This window comes from Pristiophorus japonicus, chromosome 2 (assembly GCF_044704955.1).
Source record: "Pristiophorus japonicus isolate sPriJap1 chromosome 2, sPriJap1.hap1, whole genome shotgun sequence".
Taxonomy (NCBI): domain Eukaryota; kingdom Metazoa; phylum Chordata; class Chondrichthyes; family Pristiophoridae; genus Pristiophorus; species Pristiophorus japonicus.
The window spans coordinates 249,598,561-249,620,584 of NC_091978.1; positions in this window are offsets into that span (position 1 = coordinate 249,598,561).

Consider the following 22,024-nt stretch of genomic DNA (forward strand, 5'->3'; position numbering starts at 1 on the left):
CGCGCCTTACCGTATCAGCGGACTCAACCCAACTGAAGATTGTTCAGTAAGAAGTCTTCTCCGACGTTCGGGGTACGGCAAGCAGAACCTACAGAATTCAACGAACCCCAAAATTGTGAACTACCGCTAACTGACCAGAAAGGATTGGTAAGCATAGTCCCTGACTGCCCTGGAGTCTAACCTAGCTAGGATTAGGTACTGGGAGGTGTAAGTTTACTGTAACCCCCTTTGAATGTGTAATGTATTATTCTTTATTAGAGTGATTATAAGTTTGACATTGTATTTTCTTTTGTGTAATAAAATCAATGTTCATTTGCATCAAACAGTTGTCTTTTGCACTTTGTCACACCCCCCAAATAAACCCAGAGTCGAGCAACTAAGGGAGTGGGAGCGATTCGAACCGCTCAAGTAGGTCAGAAGTGAACCTGACCCCCGGGACCAACCCATACAGTGGAGCATGCAAAGCATAAGGTTCACACATTTGTACTTCAGAATTGCAAACAGCATCCTATGTCCGTCATATGACTCCGATTTGCAAACTTTAATGAGGCTCCCGCCTGCTTCATCCAGTTGCCTGGAGCACCCTTGTAAAGGCACTTGGCAAAAAGGGGGAGGGCTGGATTTTCGGCTTTTGTGATTTCGGGGCAGTAATTGCAGTCGTGATACTGCCTGGAAAAAGTTTGCGCCCTTGTCTGCAAATTTTGCCAAAAAATTAGGATCCATGATCGGGGGCGCCAAATCAGCCAATACACAAGGACGTTTCTGAGTCCCTGCCGAAAGTTGCAGTGTGAAAAAAGTTCGACATTTCGCACATGCGCAGAGCTCATTCAATTTTCCCGGGCGGAGACGGAACTTTAGGGTGCAGCAGTTTCCTGCGTGCATGTGCAGATGACTCGGTCCACTGCAGACACAGTGGACGAGATAGTGCAGCAAGAGGGCAGGCAGTGTAGGTTGTTTGTTTTTCACTCTACTCTGATTCTTAGACCTTGTAACTTATAGTGGGAAAAGACGACATGTGGCACAAAATTTAGGCTTAACCAGTGTCAGTTTTATTACGCAACAAAAACCGACTAAAAACTACAGGACTAGACTTCTGAGCGAAATTGACGTAAGACATACTGCGTGCAGTTTTGGTTTCCATATTTACGAAAAGATATACTTGGTTTAGAGGCAGTTCAGAGAAGGTTCACAAGGTTGATTCCGGAGATGAGGGGGTTGACTTATGAGGAAAGATTGAGTAGGTTGGGCCTCTACTCATTGGAATTCAGAAGAATGAGAGGTGATCTTATTGAAACGTATAAGATTATGAGGGGGCTTGACAAGGTGGATGCAGAGAGGGTGTTTCCACTGATAGGGGAGATTAGAACTATAGGGCATAATCTTATAATAAGAGGCCGCCCATTTAAAACTGAGATGAGGAGAAATTTCTTCTCTCAGAGGGTTGTGGATCTGTGGAATTCGCTGCCTCAGAGAGCTGTGGAAGCTGGGACATTGAATAAATTTAAGACAGAAAAAGACAGTTTCTTAAACGATAAGGGAATAAGGGGTAATGGAGAGCGGGCAGGGAAGTGGACCTGAGTGCATGGTTGGATCAGCCATGATCGTATTAAATGGCGGAGCAGGCTCGAGGGGCCGTATGGACTTCTCCTGCTCCTATTTCTTAAGTTCTTATGTTCTTATACAATCACTAACCCTGGCTGTAGCTATTGTAGGTTCATGGTCGTTGATTCCGTGAACTGTTGGTTCTTCTTCTGACCGTTCTCTGCAGCTTCTGTTCCTTTCCTTCCTCTGTTGCCTGCTTGCTGTTTCTTCCTGTATTCTTCCTTCTGCTTCTGCTTAACCTGCTTGTGTGTCTGTGTCCGTATATTTATATCTAGGTTTTGAATAAGTTTCCCGCTGGGACAAAATTCGATTATCGATCTGTTTAACTGGTCGGTGATGAGTTTGAATGGCTACTAATTTGCACATGGAGTCGACAATGCAAAAGATATTTCCTTATGCTAAATGCTGTTTGGCAAAAATTTGCATTCTGTGGGTGTCCTTTGTTGTCTGGTCTTATTACAGACTTGATGTTTCCAGTAGCTATTTTCCCCAACCTGTTCACTCAAGTTCAAAGCCTCACGTAACAACTCCATTGTTGTTATGCATGAAGTCAGTTTTATGTCCTTGACAGAATGTTCTAAATTATCCAGTTTAATTCAAAAAGCTTGGATCAATCAATTTTTTAGTTCATTGTCTGCGTTTTTCTAAAGATTAGTAACCTTACAATCCCTGCTTTTAATGTCTCTTATAATAAACTCAGAAACGTTATTCTGGATGGTGTCTTATTTTTCCACAAGTGTTTTGGGTCAAATTTCTTTTTACACACAAAACCCAATGTTTTTACAATACAACAGTGTTTCTTGTGTTTGGCCTTATTCTGACTTCGACTTTTACCATTTTTACAAACACTTCGGCCTATGTTTACTTTAATAAACCTTCCAGATTCTCTTTCCTCGTCTTTTTCTTTAATTTACAGGACAGGACAAGTAGATACTACACTATGATCAACCTTATAATTACTAATGAGTGTGGTAGAATTCAAACCCGGGGGGATTTCAATATTGAGCCCCAGATCCCATTGTGGAGGGGGCCACCATATCCTCGATTTCTCCCCTTACTTTATCATTTTCCTGGTGTAATGTGTAATAATGTTTGTGGGACAGCTCAATGTTCTTTAATAGTTCAATCAGATGTTCGGGTAACGGCGGGATATCATATCCAAAACGTGATATGTATTCCTAGAGGTTCGGTAAAGTACTGTTGACTGTGATACTTATGTGTTTGTGGTCTGAAATAGGAATTATCCTTTCTTGTGCTACTTGTGTCTCTACCTGGGATTTGAAACAAAAGGTAGAATCCCTCACTGGACACCAAGTGTCCTGGTGTATTCTATATTGACTTTCGCTGGTGGTGACACAGTATGTCCCGTTTCCCTTGTATGCCACCTGTGACAGAACATGGTTGTGAGCCGTCACTTCCATGATATAGCTTATAGGCTACCCATCCTCATACTTGAACCCACATATCAGCCAGTCGAAAGGATTCAGATGATAGGGGCACAACATCACATGTGTACCCCCTCTTTAGCATCCCTCCAGACTAGCACCGGTTATTAAGACTCCCAATTTTACCACATACTGCTGGATTTTAAGTTGTTTCACGTGTACGTCATTCCAATCACCCCAATGTTTTCCACCCGGTATACCAGTATGGGTCGTTATGAATGATCCAACACCGGTATTCGAAGCACTATCCCCTTTATGGATTGTTTACTTTGACCACAGTTGACTGGGACTGGATACGCTTCATAGAAACATAGAAAGATAGAAAATAGGTGCAGGAGTAGGCAATCCGGCCCTTTGAGCCTGCACCATCATTCAATAAGATCATGGCTGATCATTCCTTCAGTATCCCGTTCCTGCTTTCTCTCTATACCCCTTGATCCCTTTAGACGCAAGGGCCATATCTAACTCCCTCTTGAATATATCCAATGAACTGGCATCAACAACTCTCTGCAGTAGGGAATTCCACAGGTTAACAACTCTCTGAGTGAAGAAGTTTCTACGCATCTCAGTCCTAAATGGCTCACCTCTTATCCTAAGACTATGTCCCCTGGTCCTGGACTCCCACAACATCGGAAACATTCTTCCTGCATCTAACCTGTTCAGTCCCGTCAGAATCATATATGTTTCTATGAGATCCCTTCTCATCCTTCTAAACTCCAGTGAATACAGGCCCAGTCGATCCAGTCTCTCCTCCTATGTGAGTCCTGCCATCCCAGGAATCAGTCTGGTGAACCTTCGCTGCACTCCCTCAATAGCAAGAACGTCCTTCCTCAGATTAGGAGACCAAAACTGAACACAATATTCCAGGTGGGGCCTCACCAAGGCCCTGCACAACTGCAGTAAGACTTCCCTGCTCCTATACTCAAATCCCCTTGCTATGAAGGCCATCATACCATTTGCCTTCTTCACCGCCTGCTGTACCTGCATGCCAACCTTCAATGGCTGATGAATCATGACACCCAGGTCTCGCTGCACTTCCCCTTTTCCTAATCTGCTGCCATTCAGATAATATTCTGCCTTCATGTTTTTGACACCAAAGTGGATAACCTCACATTTATCCACATTATACTGCATCTGCCATGCATTTGCACACTCGCCTAACCTGTCCAAATCACCCTGCAGCCTCTTCGTGCCCTCCTCACAGCTCACATCGCCACCCAGTTTATTTTCATCTGCAAACTTGGAGATATACACTCAATTCCATCATCCAAATCATTAATATATATTGTAAAGAGCTGGGGTCCCAGCACTGAGTCCTGCAGCACACCACTAGTCATTGCCTGCCATTCTGAAAAGGACCCGTTAATCCCGACTCTCTGCTTCCTGTCTGCCAACCAGTTCTCTATCCACGTCAGTACATTACCCCCAATATCATATGCTTTGATTTTGCACAGCAATCTCTTGTGTGGGACCTTGTAAAAAGCCTTTTGAAAGTCCAAATACACCACATCCACTGGTTCTCCCCTGTCCACTCTTCTAGTTACATCCTCAAAAAATTCCAGAAGGTTTGTCAAGCATGATTTCCCCTTCATAAATCCATGCTGACTTGGACCAATTCTATCACTGCTTTTCAAATGTGCTGCTATTCCATCCTTAATGATTGATTCCAACATTTTCCCCACTACTGATGTCAGGCTGACTGGTCTGTAATTACCCGTTTTCTCCCTCCTTTTTTAAAAATTGGTGTTACATTAGCAACCCTCCAGTCCATAGGAACTGATCCAGAGTCGATAGACTGTTGGAAAATTATCACCAATGCATCCACTATTTCTAGGGCCACTTCCTTAAGTACTCTGGGATGTAGACTATCAGGCCCTGGGGATTTATCGGCCTTCAATCCCGTCAATTTCTCTAACACAATTTCCGAGGCTGACCATAGCTGGCACGAATTCAGGAGGTTGTTATAGACACTCAATGCTTTTAGATGCTTGTTGTTGACCTACGACGGTATGTGGCCTTTTTTTAAATCCTCTAAATTACTGCATCCTTCATTTAACAACCAAGCTCCCTACATGATACACACGTCATTCTGAGCAGTTTGATCTGACACGTTTCTACCCTCCTTGATTAAAGCATTGGTGATCTGAGTGTCTTTTTTCACCTCAGCTACCATCTCTTTCAAATGAATTGTCATTGCCTGGCCCTCCTGTAATTCATTACCCGCTATGTCTCTACCCTCCTCCAGTATTTTTTTAACTGGTCCCTTAAGGTATTCACTTCGACTTGTAACTGCGCGTTGTCCACGCTATAGGGTCAAGTTTCGGGCCGTGCCTAGAATGGCGCAGCCCTGACATCACCGCCCATGTTTCGCACCAACAAGCGTGACAAAAACTTAGCTTGGAATTCTCGGCCTCCCTGCAGGTCCCTCAGGGCTTGGCGCGGCGCGCAGAGATCAGCAGGGGGTGGAGCCATAGCATCGCGCTGATTCTGGAAATGCAGGGGAGCGGGGCTAACTTAGATGCGACGACATCGTGCCGGCAGCCCTGCGCGTGCGCGTTGAACTCACGCGCAGTAAGTCACAAACATTGGCACTCGGCCATTTTTAAAGGAACTTGAAGAAAAGTGCTGATTTGTTTCCTGGATCTCTGGAAAGGCTTGGGATTGAATCTTGGTGATTTCTTTGTGCCTGAAGGAGTGCTTTTAGCAGCACTGTTGAAGAAATCACCTGCTGAAATTAGTGAGTGCTGCTTTTTGCTGCTAAACTTCCAGAACAAATGCTGCATAGGTGCATGCAAAATAAGGACTGTGTGCTTTGAAAAATAAGAGTGTCAATTCAATACAGCAATGGAACAATGTCCACCAAGAACAAAGAATTTCTTGCATGAGGGAGTGGAGATATCAGTAAACGTCATTGAGCAGAGATGGCACAAGCTGGATACCAGCAACAGAGGTCGCATAAAAGTGCCACCTAAAGAAATTAAGAAACGCTGGAACCAAGTTGCAGAAGATTACTGCGCAGTGGTGCATACCATGGGATCTGGAAGCCAGTGTAACAAGAAATGGCACGATCTTGGTCAAAAAGTTAGTATAAGTAATATTTTCATTTTTTAATGTAATCGTAATTGTCATGTGACTATCTGTATGTCCCACCCTGCAGAAAGACGCACTCTGTAACAAGTTATACTTCACTCTTTGCAGAAGAAATTGGCCCATAACAAAAGGGAAGCAACAGGAGGAGGCACGCCCAATCTGCATCCACTGACACCCTTGGAACAGAGGGTAGCTGCTATAATGAGTCGTACATGGAGAAAAGCAATCAGTACAGCACAAGCTGGGCCCGCACGCGAGGAAGAGGGTAAGTCCTGAGAATGCATCGTGGCCCTTCAAATCAACCTGCTGCCTTGCCTGCTATGTGTGAGAGCACTCATGCCACCCATCCTGCCCCCTCCCTTACTGTTAAACATTTGACTGTTCTGATATATTTTGCAGAACATGATGATGATGATGCCAACCCTGAAGATCCTGAAGATCCAGAACAAGAACCAGTAGAACCAGATGCGGATGATCCAGACTGGATGCTGGCGGCGATGATTAAATGACTACAGGGGAGAACTTCCAAATTAATGTTTATGAGCCCACATTAAGGGGCATCAGAGTTTCAACCCCTTGCATAGGTTTTGGTTCCACCTTCCATAGTTTTGATTCCGACATTGCGGGTCCCAGTGGTGCTGGTGATATAATGGAGCAGTTTACACCCATTCACCCACCATCCCAGCCCACGGCTCACACTTGAGTGCTGCCGTCAGGAACACCGAGCGCCCCACCGTCCCAGCCCGCGCCTCTCTCTCTAGTACTGCCATCTGGAACACCGACCGTCCCACCGTCCGTGCCCATGCCTCCCAGTGCAGTGGTGCCGCGAGGCAGACCCAGTCAGAGGAGAAGGAGATTGGAAACACGCTCTCCTGAGATGCAGTGTGAAACAGATGCGGCTCAGGTTGTGGCATTGGGAGTGGAGACCAATGAGCTTACCCGATCACTCATCGGTAGCGTCAGTGCAGTGGGTGAAGAGGTGACGGTCCTGACGGGAGAAATAGCAGTAATGACATGGGAAATTAGGGAGGGAATGTCCGAGGGAGTGCAATCGACGGCACAGGCCATCAGAGAGGGCATGCAAGTGACGGGACAGGCCTCACGGAGGTAGCTGCTGCAATAAGGGCACACAGCCCGGCCAATCAAATGACACCCCCATGAAGAAGTGAACATTCACTGAGATGTGGATGAGAGATGGTTGCAGCCTTTCTTTGCTGCTTTTGTTCTTGTTCTTGATGTAGCTGTAGTAGCGTTTTTCAATTTGAAATTGTTTTGTAAGCTTTATATCTTTACAACTTATAAGTGATCTTAGGGTTTTGAAGTGATCTTATAGTGTAAATGCTCTCACATTTTGTAACTTATTTAATTTGCACCTAAAGAGTGATCTTGAAGTTTAAATGATCTTAAGAATGTAAGATTTTTCACATTGAAATTGTTTTATAACTTTACAAGTTTATAAGTGATCTTAAAGTTTTTAAGTGACCTTCAAGAGTCATATTAAAAAGTAAAGTTTGATACAACAAATATTTTATTACAGTGATGTTAACTTTTCAATAAAATATTTTTTCATTAAAACTGAATCATGTTCCATTAACACAACACAACATAGGAACAACTCCAAAGAATAAACATGTCCATGCGGAACAGTGGTCGCAGAGCCCTCAGGCATCAGTAATTGAAGTGTTCACGGATGAGCTGCTGGCGCAGGGCTCGAGCAATCGTTAAAGGAGCACAATGGACGGCCCTCCTCCGACCTCGTGCTCCGGCATCAGGCACTTGCAGTCTTTCCTGATCGTCGTCATCATCCTCATCCTGTTCTTCCAAAATTCTATCATCAGGCACTCATGTGGATCCTCTGGTTCCACTACCAGCTCCTGCTGCCTCATGATGGCTAAGTTATGCAGCATACAGCACACAACAGTGAAGTGACCGAAAATCTGAGGAGAATATTGCAAGTGGCCCCCGGAATGGTCCAGGCATCAGAAATGCTGTTTCAAAATGCCAATGGTCCTCTCAATGATGCTGCGCGTTGCAATGTGCGCCATGTTGTATTGACGGTCAGCTTCCATCCATGTCACGCGTCGGGGCGTCATGAGCCAGGTGGTCAGGCTGTACCCTTTGTCTCCCAGTAGCCAGCTCTGCCCTTCTGGCTGCTGCTCAAACATGTCAGATATAACGCTGTCGCGTAGGATGAACGCATCATGAGTGCTGCCAGGGTATCTCGCATCGACTGACATGATGCATTGCTTGTCGTCACACATAAGCTGCACATTGATGGAGTGGAAACCTTTTCTATTCCTGTACTGCTCGAAATCCTCCACAGGTGCTCGCAAGGCTATGTGGGTACAATCAATGCAGCCCTGTACCTTTGGGTATCCAGCAATTCTGAAGAAGCCCACAGCCCTGTCATGGATTGCTTGTGCGGTCATTGGGAACTTGATGAAGTCATTCCTCTGCGCATACAGTGCAGCCATGACCTGGTAAACGCAGGCATGTATTGCACATTGAGAGATGGCGCACACATCTCCAGTTGTAGCCTGAAACGATTCCGAGGCATAGAAGGCAAGTGCAGCTGTTATCTTCACTTCAGCAGACAAGGCAGTTGGCGTTCTGCTTCTGGGCTGCAAATTTGCTCTCAGCATATCACATATCTCAACGACAACTTCTCTGCGGAAACGCACCCTTTTGACACAATCAGCCTCGCTCATGTCCAAATACGAGCGCCTGGCTCAATATTGCCGACGTAGATAAGGTCTGCTGCCCATCAGCCTATGGGCTATGATGTTCCTGGTGCAGTGAGCTCTAATCAATTCTCTCCTATGCAGTGAATTGCTGGTGAACCATTGCATAATCCGTGTTGTTAACAATGCAGCACCCGTACTGGAATTACAAATTTAAGTTTTAAACTGACTAGCTGGCTGGCTCAACCTCCTGGTGCTTTGCACGTCTACCCTGTCCCCTGGCCGAATGGCCTCAGCCTCCTTCTTAGCTCGAAGGCTGCTTCCTGTTCCTTCGGCTGCCGTTGAGCCACTGACGCTGCCCCTATCCCGTGGCCGAATGGCCTCAGCCTCCTTCGCAGCTCGAAGGCTGCTTGCTGTTTCCTCGGCTGCCGTCCAGCCACTGCCACTGCCCCTATCTTGTGGCCGAATGGCCTCAGCCTCCTTCGCAGCTCGAAGGCTGCTTGCTGTTTCTTCGGCTGCCGTCGAGACACTAACACGGCCCCTGTCTCCTACATGGAAGTCCTGCCTGAAGCATCGCAGCTCGAATGCTGCTGCTGCTTCACACAGGTAGGAATATTCAATATTTTTTATTAGCTTTGTTTATAATTTTTTATTCAGCATGGCTCTTTGTTTCTATAAGTAAGACTGTTGAATGCTTGTAGAATTTAATTATTTCCCTTCCACCCCTCTGACCCCCACCCGCCCCCGCCCCCGACCCCCGCCGTTCCCTACGGCTGATTTGTAACCTACGCCTGATTTCTAAGTGTATGCAAGGTTTTTCTGAGCATACAAAAATCTACACTTACTCCATTCTCAGTTAGTTTGGAGTAAGTTTTTACTGTCTAAACTTGCATAACAGGCGTAAGTGGCCGGACACGCCCCTTTTGAAAAAAAAATCTGTTCCAAACTGAAACTGTTCTAACTGACTGGAACTGGAGCAAACTAAATGCCGAGAATTTGAATTTCTAAGGCACTCCGTTCTACACCAGTTGCTCCCAACAAAAAGGAGCAACTCAGGCTGAAACTTGACCCCTATTTACCAGTGATGTCCCAGTATTAAATGCTGTAGCTACCTTTTCCGTCTCCGTTTGTATGCTTCCCCCTGACTCCCATCCCCGTAATTTTATTGATAGAATTATTTGAACATTTCCTTTCACAATTTTTCATACAACTTTCCATTTCAGGCAGGCACCACCGAGGTAATTATAACTCTGTTAAATTTAGAATAACCGATGCTACTCCATAATATACAGAATGATACAACATTTTCCCTGTAGGGATTAACACCAGCCCATTCTTTGGCCCAGATTTTAGGATAGGACATGAATTTCTTGGTTGGAATCTCCAGCATTTTAGGGAGAGGCTTTAATTTGCTTACGATCCGCTCGGTTCCATTGATTGTTTTTGGAAGATCTGGGACCACACAGACATTGGGACTCAAACCCACGCAGACGAGACATTGGACCTCAAACCCATACAGATGAGAATTGGGTCTCAACCTCACACAGATGCTGGGCCTCGAACCCATGCAGCCATTGGGCCTTAAACCCACACTGATGCTGGGACTCGAACCCATGCAGACAAACAATATACGTGGGGCCTCAAATCCACACAGACGAGACATTGGGCCTCAAATCCACACAGAGGACACATGGTGGGACTTAGAAAACATAGAAACATAGAAAATAGGTGCAGGAGTAGGCCATTCGGCCCTTCTAGCCTGCACCGCCATTCAATGAGTTCATGGCTGAACATTCAACTTCAGTACCCCATTCCTGCTTTCTCGCCATACCTCTTGATCCCCCTAGTAGTAAGGACCTCATCTAACTCCTTTTTGAATATATTTAGTGAATTGGCCTCAACAACTTTCTGTGGTAGAGAATTCCACAGGTTCACCACTCTCTGGGTGAAGAAGTTCCTCCGCATCTCGGTCCTAAATGGCTTACCCCTTATCCTTAGACTGTGACCTCTGGTTCTGGACTTCCCCAACATGGGAACATTCTTCCTGCATCTAACCTGTCTAACCCCGTCAGAATTTTAAATGTTTCTATGAGGTCCCCTCTCATTCTTCTGAACTCCAGTGAATACAAGCCCAGTTGATCCAGTCTTTCTTGATAGGTCAGTCCCGCCATCCCGGGAATCAGTCTGGTGAACCTTCGCTGCACTCCCTCAATAGCAAGAATGTCCTTCCTCAGGTTAGGAAACCAAAACTGTACACAATACTCCAGGTGTGGCCTCACCAATGCCCTGTACAACTGGAGCAACACCTCCCTGCCCCTGTGCTCAAATCCCCTTGCTATGAAGGCCAACATGCCATTTGCTTTCTTAACCGCCTGCTGCACCTGCATGCCAACCTTCAATGACTGATGTACCATGACACCCAGATCTCTTTGCACCTCCCCTTTTCCTAATCTGTCACCATTCAGATAATAGTCTGTCTCTCTGTTTTTACCACCAAAGTGGATAACCTCACATTTATCCACATTATACTTCAGCTGCCATGCATTTGCCCACTCACCTAACCTATCCAAGTCGCTCTGCAGCCTCACAGCATCCTCCTCGCAGCTCACACTGCCACCCAACTTAGTGTCATCCACAAATTTGGAGATACTACATTTAATCCCCTCATCTAAATCATTAATGTACAGTGTAAACAGCTGGGGCCCCAGCACAGAACCTTGCGGTACCCCACTAGTCACTGCCTGCCATTCTGAAAAGTACCCATTTACTCCTACTCTTTGCTTCCTGTCTGACAGCCAGTTCTCAATCCATGTCAGTACACTACCCCCAATCCCATGTGCTCTAACTTTGCACATCAATCTCTTGTGTGGGACCTTGTCGAACGCCTTCTGAAAGTCCGAATATACCACATCAACTGGTTCTCCCTTATCCACTTTACTGGAAACATCCTCAAAAAATTCCAGAAGATTTGTCAAGCATGATTTCCCTTTCACAAATCCATGCTGACTTGGACCTATCATGTCACCTCTTTCCAAATGCACTGCTATGACATCCTTAATAATTGATTCCATCATTTTACCCACTACCGATGTCAGGCTGACCGGTCTATAATTCCCTGTTTTCTCTCTCCCTCCTTTTTTAAAAAGTGGGGTTACATTGGCTACCCTCCACTCCATAGGAACTGATCCAGAGTCAATGGAATGTTGGAAAATGACTGTCAACGCATCCACTATTTCCAAGGCCACCTCCTTAAGTACTCTGGGATGCAGTCCATCAGGCCCTGGGGATTTATCGGCCTTCAATCCCATCAATTTCCCCAACACAATTTCCCGGCTAATAAGGATTTCCCTCAGTTCCTCCTCCTTACTAGACCCCCCGACCCCTTTTATAACCGGAAGGTTGTTCGTGTCCTCCTTCGTGAATACCGAACCAAAGTACTTGTTCAATTGGCCCGCCATTTCTTTGTTCCCCGTTATGACTTCCCCTGATTCTGACTGCAGGGGACCTACTTTTGTCTTTACTAACCTTTTTCTCTTTACATATCTATAGAAACTTTTGCAATCCATCTTAATGTTCCCTGCAAGCTTCTTCTCATACTCCATTTTCCCTGCCCTAATCAAACCCTTTGTCCTCCTCTGCTGAGTTCTAAATTTCTCCCAGTCCCCAGGTTCGCTGCTATTTCTGGCCAATTTGTATGCCACTTCCTTGGCTTTAATGCTATCCCTGATTTCCCTTGATAGCCACGGTTGAGCCACCTTCCCTTTTTTATTTCTATGCCAGACAGGAATGTACAATTGTTGTAGTTCATCCATGCGGTCTCTAAATGTCTGCCATTGCCCATCCACAGTCAACCCCTTAAGTATCATTCGCCAATCCATCCCAGCCAATTCGCACCTCATACCTTCAAAGTTAGCCTTCTTTAAGTTCTGGACCATGGTCTCTGAATTAACTGTTTCATTCTCCATCCCAATGCAGAATTCCACCATATTATGGTCACTCTTCCCCAAGGGGCCTCGCACAACGAGATTGCTAATTAATCCTCTCTCATTACATAACACCCAGTCTAAGATGGCCTCCCCCCTAGTTGGTTCCTCGACATATTGGTCTAAAAAAACCATCCCTTATGCACTTCAGAAAATCCTCCTCCACCGTATTGCTTCCAGTTTGGTTAGCCCAATCTATGTGCATATTAAAGTCACCCATTATAACTGCTGCACCTTTATTGCACGCACCCCTAATTTCCTGTTTGATGCCCTCCCCAACATCACTACTACTGTTTGGAGGTCTGTACACAACTCCCACTAACGTTTTTTGCCCTTTGGTGTTCTGCAGCTCTACCCATATAGATTCCACATCATCCAAGCTAATGTCCTTCCTAACTATTGCCTTAATCTCCTCCTTAACCAGCAATGCTACCCCACCTCCTTTTCCTTTTATTCTATCCTTCCTGAATGTTGAATACCCCTGGATGTTGAGTTCCCAGCCCTGCTCATCCTGGAGCCACATCTCCGTAATCCCAATCACATCATATTTGTTAACATCTATTTGCACAGTTAATTCATCCACCTTATTGCGGATACTCCTTGCATTAAGACACAAAGCCTTCAGGCTTGTTTTTTTAACACCCTCTGTCCTTTTAGAATTTTGCTGTACAATGGCCCTTTTTGTTATTTGCCTTGGGTTTCTCTGCCCTCCACTTTTCCTCATCTCCTTTCTGTCTTTTGTTTTTGCCTCCTTTTTGTTTCCCTCTATCTCCCTGCATTGGTTCCCATCCCCCTGCCATATTAGTTTAACTCCTCCCCAACAGCACTAGCAAACACTCCCCCGAGGACATTGGTTCCGATTCTGCCCAGGTGCAGACCGTCCGGATTGTACTGGTCCTCACACAGACATGAATCCCTTGTTTCTCCTTCCACCACTTTTCCCAACACAATCTCGTATCTTTGGCTCAATTCGCTCCTGTTAAGACAAAAAATGAAAGAAAATTATTTTGCTCTGTGGGGGCCGCCCCCTCACAGGTCCCATATATTCACATATATACATACATAACACCTTTTTTATGATCACTGCCTCCTTTTTCCTTTGTATACTTAAATCAATTTAGCTAAGTCAATTTTAATTTCACAAAACCCTATGTCCAGCCTTTGTGATTTAACCTTGCTGGAGTTCACACAACACTGTCCCATCAAAGTTCAAATTCGGTAACACCTTGAGGTAATTTCCATATTAAAGGACCTCTCTCGGTAATTGATTGCTTAAAAGAAAAAGAACATCCTTTATGGCTTTTCCTGTCAACCCAATGAGTTAATTCATCAATTCTGATCCCCTTTCTGTTACTGAGGGAAAACATCCACGCAAATTCCAAATTAAAATTTTCTTAAATAATTATTTATTCACCTCTTCACAAGGTGTTGCTTTCTGAAGTCTTGTACAAAGTGTTACCTTTTTTTGCATTTTAAAAGTTTGACAGACATACATACCAATAGCTTACACATTACAATGGTTCTCTCTTTCATGCATAATAGCAGCACACAGCCTTTTCTCCACTGGTCACACATTCTTGAATTGGTCAGAAAATGTTATTTTAAAAATACCAAATAAGATGTGATTGCCTCATGTCCGGAACTAAAAGTTTTTCACACAATTTAAACCAACCAAAAATTCACGATGACCATAGTAAAAATCTGGTTTTCACAGGTTAATTAACCTCAATAACTCCAAATTAATCCAAACCAATCTCAAAATAACCAGTGCCAGTTGAAAAAAAACTTCAGACACACAGACAAATAAATACCTACGTGTTTTTAACTTTACCATTCACACTGAAGCATCACACACAATACATTTCATAACTTTTCAAACATCCATCGTAACAAATTCTATATTTTATTTCCTTAGATTCATAGAAATGCTTTTCTATTTTTCTCGTCTCTTAAACAAAAGGTTATTACCATAAACACAATGCTTTCCTGCAATGCTTTGTGCTTCCTTTTGGATCCTGCACCTTGTTTCACCTTTTCCTGCACTATCTTACTGTCAGCTTTCAAATTTCTAAAACTGCTTTTGCAGCTACTGAAAAGGATATGCTTCAAATTCACATCCCCCAACTCCGGGTTACCCCTCCAAAAATCCGCCCAGCATCTACTAACATCAAGAGGACTATCCATGGAGTTAATGGGGCCTATATCCCGGCTCAATGCTGTCAATTCGTTCTCATCACAGTTATTGATCGGTCTCGGTGGTCCCGGTGCTTCGGGAGCCGGCTGACCCTCACTATACTGGGTCCCATCATTGGGCTCCTTTCTCTCCTCATCCCAATCTACCGCAACTTCCCCCAGTTTCATAAGACAAGCCATGCCCCTGGCTCCGGATGATGCTAGGGTCACCTTATTGATTTTTTCATTATAGGGCCCGTGATCGGTGTCTTCACATATCCGATTTTGAGCTACCCTCTCTGCCACCTTTATCATCATCATCATCATCATCATAGGCAGTTACTCAGAATTGAAGATTACTTGCTTCCACTCTTAACATGAGTTCTTAGGTGATCGTACAATCCAATACGAGAACCACAGTCTCTGTCACAGGTGGAACAGATAGTCATTGAGGGAAGGGGAGGGTGGGACTGGTTTGCCGCATGCTTTTTCCGCAGCCTGCGCTTGATTTCTGCATGCTCTTAGCAACAATACTTGAGGTGCTCAGCACCCTCCTGGATGCACTTCCTCCACTTAGGGCGGTCTTTGGCCAGGGATTCACAGTTGTCAGTGGGGATGTTGCACTTCATCAGGGAGGCTTTGAGGGTGCCCTTGTAATGTTTCCGCTGCCCACCTTTGGCTCGTTTGCCGTGAAGGAGTTCCGAGTAGAGTGCTTGCTTTGGGAGTCTCGTGTCTGGCATGCAAACTGTGTGGCCTGCCCAGCGGAGCTGATCAAGTGTGGTCAGTACTTCAATGCTGGGGATGTTGGCCTGATCAAGGACGGTAACGTTGGTGCGTCCTCCCAGGGGATTTGTACGATCTTGTGGAGACATCGTTGGTGGTATTTTTCCAGTAACTTGAGGTGTTGACTGTACATGGTCCATGTTTCAGATCCATACAGGAGGGCGGGTATTACTACAGCCCTGTAGACCATGAGCTTGATGACAGTTTTGAGGGCCTGGTCTTTAAACACTCTTTTCCTCATGCGGCCAAAGGCTGCACTGGCACACTGGAGGCGGTGTTGGATCTCATCGTCAATGCCTGCACTTGTTGATAGGACGCTCCCGAGATATGGGAAGTGGTCCACGTTGTCCAGGGCCGCGCCGTGGATCTTGATGTTTGGGGGGCAGTGCTGTGCAGTGAGGACAGGCTGGTGGGGGACCTTTGTCTTACTGATGTTTAATGTAAGACTCATGCTTTCGTATGCCTCAGTAAATACGTCGACTATGTCCTGGAGTTTAGCCTCTGTGTGTGCGCAGATATAGACGTCGTCTGCGTACTGTAGCTCGACGTCAGAGGTTGGGGTGGTTTTGGACCTGGCCTGCAGACAGTGAAGGTTGAACAAGTTCCCACTGGTTCTGTAGTTTTGTTCCACTCCAGCCGGGAGCTTGTTGACTGTGTGGTGGAGCATGGCAGCGAGAAAGATTGAGAAGAGGGTTGGGGCGATGACACAGCCCTGTTTGACCCTGGTCCGGATGTGGATTGGGCCTGTGATGGATCCGTTGGTAAGAATCACGGCCTGCGTGTCTTCGTGGAACAGATAGAGGATGGTGACGTTGGGGGCTTTTAACTAACCCTAAGCCTTGTCAGCTCTCTCTGCTAGTCGGGAATTTTCTTCTCGGAGGACTTTTTCGTTGAAGTTAGCCTCGGTAACCTGGCACTGTAAATACTCTAAGTGATTCCGCGCCATTTCTTCCTTCCTACCCTTGTCCTGCCTTTCTTTCTCGAAACTGGCTACCTTGTCTTTTAGCCTTTTATTCTTCTCCTCCAGCTTTTCTACCTTTTCTCTTAACAATTGTGCCTGCTTTCGCAGGCACATGAGCCAAACCGCCTTCTCTTTTGATCCTTTGTGGTTGCTGCTGACTGTCCACTCTGCCGCTTTTTCCCGTGGATCCCCAGAGTGCAGTATTTCCCATGCCCATGACTCTGAAATGTCCAATTTGTTGCATATATATGCAGTTACCTTAGCCTCCAGGGAATTTCTACGACTGCTCTTAGCTGCGGGCTCTACCACGTTTTGCTGCGATGAGTCCATTTCCAATGCCTCAGGCTGAGAAATTCTCCCTGATTACCTTGGTCTTCCCTGAGACCACCTCGCAGTGACCTGTGGTTCCTGTTACTCAGGCTTCTCTCTTTGGCTACCCTACTTGACCCAAAACTACTCCAGCCTGTCAGAGACTGCTTCTCTCCTGGTCCCCTCGTCGCCTTTGAGATCACCGTTGACATCACCGAGACTCCTGTTCGCAGACTACCCGCGACTATCTATTGCTTCTCTCCGCAGCTACCCGAGTCAACTCGGGATTACTCCAGGCTACCCAAGACTGTTTCCTTCCTCTGCTGTCTGCCCTAGCTGCCTCTGAGAAGATAACTTTCAACTACCTTAGCCAACCTTAGACTTAACCAAGCCTCCCTCTGGGTTCTTGCCCTGGTTTTGTGTCCGTGATCCTATTCCCAATGCCGACGTCCTGCGCGGTCGCCAGTTTCTGTAGGGTGTTTGTTTTTCACTCTAGTCTGATTCTTAGACCTCGGAACTTATAGTGGGAAAGGACAACATGAGGCACAAAATTTAGGCTGAACCAGTATCAGTTTTATTACGCTGAATAAACCGAATAAAACTACAGGACTCGACTTCTGAGAGAAATTGACTTAAGACATACAATCACCAGCCCTGGCTGTAGCTATTGTAGGTTCATGGTCATTGATTCCGTGATCTGTTGGTTCTTCCTCTGGCCGTTCTCTGCAGCTTCTGTTCCTTTCCTTCCGTGCCTGCTTGCTATTTCTTTCTGCGTTCTTCCTGCTGCTTCTGCTTAACCTGCTTCTATGTCTGTGTCCGGTTATTTATATCCAGGTTTTGAATCTGTCCAGCTGGGACGAAATTCGATTGTCGATCTGTTTAACTAGTTGATGATAGGAACATAAAACTTGGTGCAGGAGTAGGCCATTCGGCCCTTCAAGCCTGCACCACCATTCAATAAGATCATGGCTGATCATTCACCTCAGTAATCCTTTCCTGCTTTCTCTCCATACCCCTTGATTCCCTTTAGCCATAAGTGCCATATCTAACTCCCTCTTGAATATATCCAATGAACTGACATCAACAACTCTCTGCTGCAGGGAATTCCACAGGTTAAAAACTCTCTGAGTGAAGAAGTTTCTCCTCATCTCAGTCCTAAATGGACTACCCCTTATCCTCAGACTGTGTCCCCTGGTTCTGGACTTTCCCAACATTGGGAACATTCTTCCCGCAACTAAACTGTCCTGTCCCGTCAGAATCTTATATGTTTCTATGAGATACCCTCTCATCCTTCTAAACTCCAGTGTATAAAAGCCCAGTTGATTCAGGCTCTCCTCATATGTCAGTCCAGCCATCCCTGGAATCAGTCTGGTGAACCTTCGCTGCACTCTCTCAATAGCAAGATCGTCCTTCATCAGATTACAACACCAAAACTGAACACAATATTCCAGGTGAAGCCTCACCAAGGCCCTGTACAATTGCAGTAAGACCTCCCTGCTCCTATACTCAAATCCCCTAGCTATGAAGGCCAACATGCCAGTTGCCTTCTTCACCGCCTGCTGTACCTACATGCCAACTTTCAATGACTGATGAACCACGACACCTAGGTCTCATTGCACCTTCCCTTTTCCTAATCTGCTGCCATTCAGATAATATTCTGCCTTCGTGTTTTTGCCACCAAAGTGGATAATCTCATATTTATCCACATTATACTGCATCTGCCATGCATTTGCCCACTCACTTAACCTGTCCAAATCACCCTGCAGCCTCTTAGCATCCTCCTCACAGCTCACACCACCACCCAGTTTATTGTCATCTGCAAACTTGGAGATATTACACTCAATTCCTTCATACAAATCATCAATGTATATTGTAAAGAGCTGGGGTCCCAGCACTGAGCCCTGCGGCACTCTACTAGTCACTGCCTCCCATTCCGAAAAGGACCTGTTTATCCCGATTCTCTGCTTCCTGTCTGCCAACCAATTCTCTATCCATGCCAGTACATTACCCCCAATATCATATGCTTTGATTTTGCACACCAATCTCTTATGTGGGACCTTGTCAAAGGCCTTTTGAAAGTCCAAATACACCACATCCACTGGTTCTCCCCTGTCCACTCTTCTAGTTACATCCTCAAAAAATTCCAGAAGATTCGTCAAGCATGATTTCCCTTTCATAAATCCACGCTGACTTGGACTGATCCTGTCACTGCTTTCCAAATGCGTTGCTATTTCATCCTCAATGAATGATTCCAACATTTTCCCCACGAGTGATGTCAGGCTAACCGGTCTATAATTACTCGTTTTCTCTCTCCCTCCTTTTTTAAAAAGTGGTGTTGCATTAGCTACCCTCCAGTCCATAGGAACTGATCCAGAGTCGATAGACTGTTGGAAAATTATCAGCAATGCATCCGCTATTTCTAGGGCCACTTCCTTAAGTACTCTGGGATGCAGACAATCAGGCCCCAGGGATTTATTAGCCTTCAATCCCATCAATTTCCCCAACACAATTTACCACCTATTAAGGATATCCTTCAATTCCTCCTTCTCACTAGACCCTCGCTCCCCTAGTACATCCCAAAGGTTATTTGTGTCTTCCTTCATGAAGACAGAACCAAAGTATTTGTTTAATTGGTCTGCCATTTCTTTGTTTTCCATTATAAATTCACCTGAGTCCGACTGCAAGGGACCTATGTTTGTCTTCACTAATCTTTTTCTCTTCATATATCTATAGAAGCTTTTGCAGTCAGTTTTTATGTTCCCGGCAAGCTTCCTCTCATACTCTATTTTCCCCGTCCTAATTAAACCCTTTGTCCTCCTCTGCTGAATTCAAAATTTCTCCCTGTCCTCCAGTTTATTGCTTTTTCTGGCCAATTTATATGCCTCTTCCTTGGATCTAACACTATCCTTAATTTCCCTTGTTAGCCACAGTTGAGCCACCTTTCCTGTTTTATTTTTACTCCAGACAGGGATGTACAATTGTTGAAGTTCATCCATGTGATCTATAAATATTTGCCATTGCCTATCCACCATCAACCCTTTAAGTATTATTTGCCAGTCTATTCTAGCCAATTCACACCTCATGCCGTCAAAGTTCGCTTTCCTTAAGTTCAGGACCCTAGTTTCTGAATTAACTGTATCACTCTCCATCTTAATAAAGAATTCTACCATATTATGGTCACTCTTCTCCAAGGGGCCTTGCACAACAAGATTGCTAATTAGTCCCTAGTTTGCTAATTAGTTTGCTAAGATTGCTAATTAGTATGAATGGCTACTAATTTGCACACTGAATCGACAATGCAAAAGATATTTCCTTATGCTGAATGCTGTTAGCCAAAAATTTGCATTCCGTGGGGGTCTTTTGTTGTCTGGTCTTATTACAGACTTGATGTCTCCAATGGTTGTTTTCCCCACCCTGGTCAATCAAGTTCAAAGCCTCACGTAACAATTCCATTGTTGTTATGAATGAAGTCAGTTTTATGTCCTTGACAGAATGTTCTTAAATGTCCAGTTTAATTCTAAAAGCTTGGGTCAATCAATTTTTTAGTTCATCGTCTTTATTTTACTGAAGATTAGTAACCTTACAGCAGCGTGCCCGCTGATTTTCTTCACCGGCTGCTGAGGCCTTAGTGCAGGCCATTGAAAGGAGGTGGCCTGAACGCCATCTGGTTGGGGGAGGGAGGCCTGTGCCCAGTATATTTAAAAGAATCTGGAAGGAGATTGCACAGGAGGTGTCTGAGGCAGACACTTTGGCCAGAATTGACACACAATGCCGTAAAAAGTTCAATGACCTCACGAGGCTCGTCAATGGGAGTACCCTTCACATGTATGTAGGCCTGTCATGCTTGCAAGATCAATATCTCACATAATGTTAAGTCTTTGATGGAGCTACCCTTTCTCAATGTGTTGCAGGCCATGGTGTGGGTTGTAGAATGCAGCAGAAAGTTGGAGGCTCACTTCTCCAGCCATTGCCTCTGCATTCAGGATGCACCTACCCTCTTGTATCCTAATCATTGTCAAGACTCCTTGCACTCCACTCCCACTATTGATATGCATTTAAAAATGTCACCCTCAGCCGCTATGCTTCCTGCCTCCCCCTCCTCCCAATTTTTGAAACACCTCAGTCAACAGCCACACAGACTGAACTGAAGACATCTACACATCCACACAGTGGCAGCTATTGAACTATGGAAAGCACATGTGGCACAACAGGAGGTGCACCTTTACTGAACCCTTCTTCTGGCACTTATTGCAGGCCAATCTCTCCCATAATAGGAGGGAGAAACATTGAAGAGGAGGCAGACAGCCAGAGGTGCTGGAGCTCACCGATGTTAAGCAGCGAGTGTCGGCCATTATGGACACCCCAGTTCGCACAGTGGCCGGGGGCGATGCCGAGCCCCCTTCGGGTAGTGAGGGTATGTAAATGGAACTTGCGAGTGATGTGATTTCCTTGACCCCTAATATGAAGTGACCTAGCCCCTTTACATATATATGTCCAATGACAACTTCCTGCCATCACCCTGCCCCCTCCCCTGCTGCTAACCACACGTCTGTTGTTTTCTGCTTACAGATGACAAGCCACAAGCATGCCAGCCTTCCCAAGTGGCATCTACATCTGGCCACGGAGAGATGATGAGGGAGGGGATAAAAGTGTGCTGCCTGAACCTCGCAGCCCAACAGTCACACTGTTTGCATACATAACATTTGGGGACAAAGGTGATTTCTTGAGGTTTGAGGACTCTGCGGCTCCTGGGCCCAGGAGCCACAGAAATGCAGAGCGGGAGGGGAAGCTCGGAGGCCAGCTCCCTGGAGGGTGAGTCGGCACAGTAGTCCTGCTGAAGAACAGGCAGACTTGGACCTGGACCTGGTGGCATTGTCCAGGGAGAACACGGAAGTCCACCGCCAGTTCATGGGTGCCTTGACTAGGATCCCCCAGAGCATCGACAAACTTGCTGTGAGTGTTGCGGAGGCCGCCTCATGCATTGTCTGTGTACCTGAG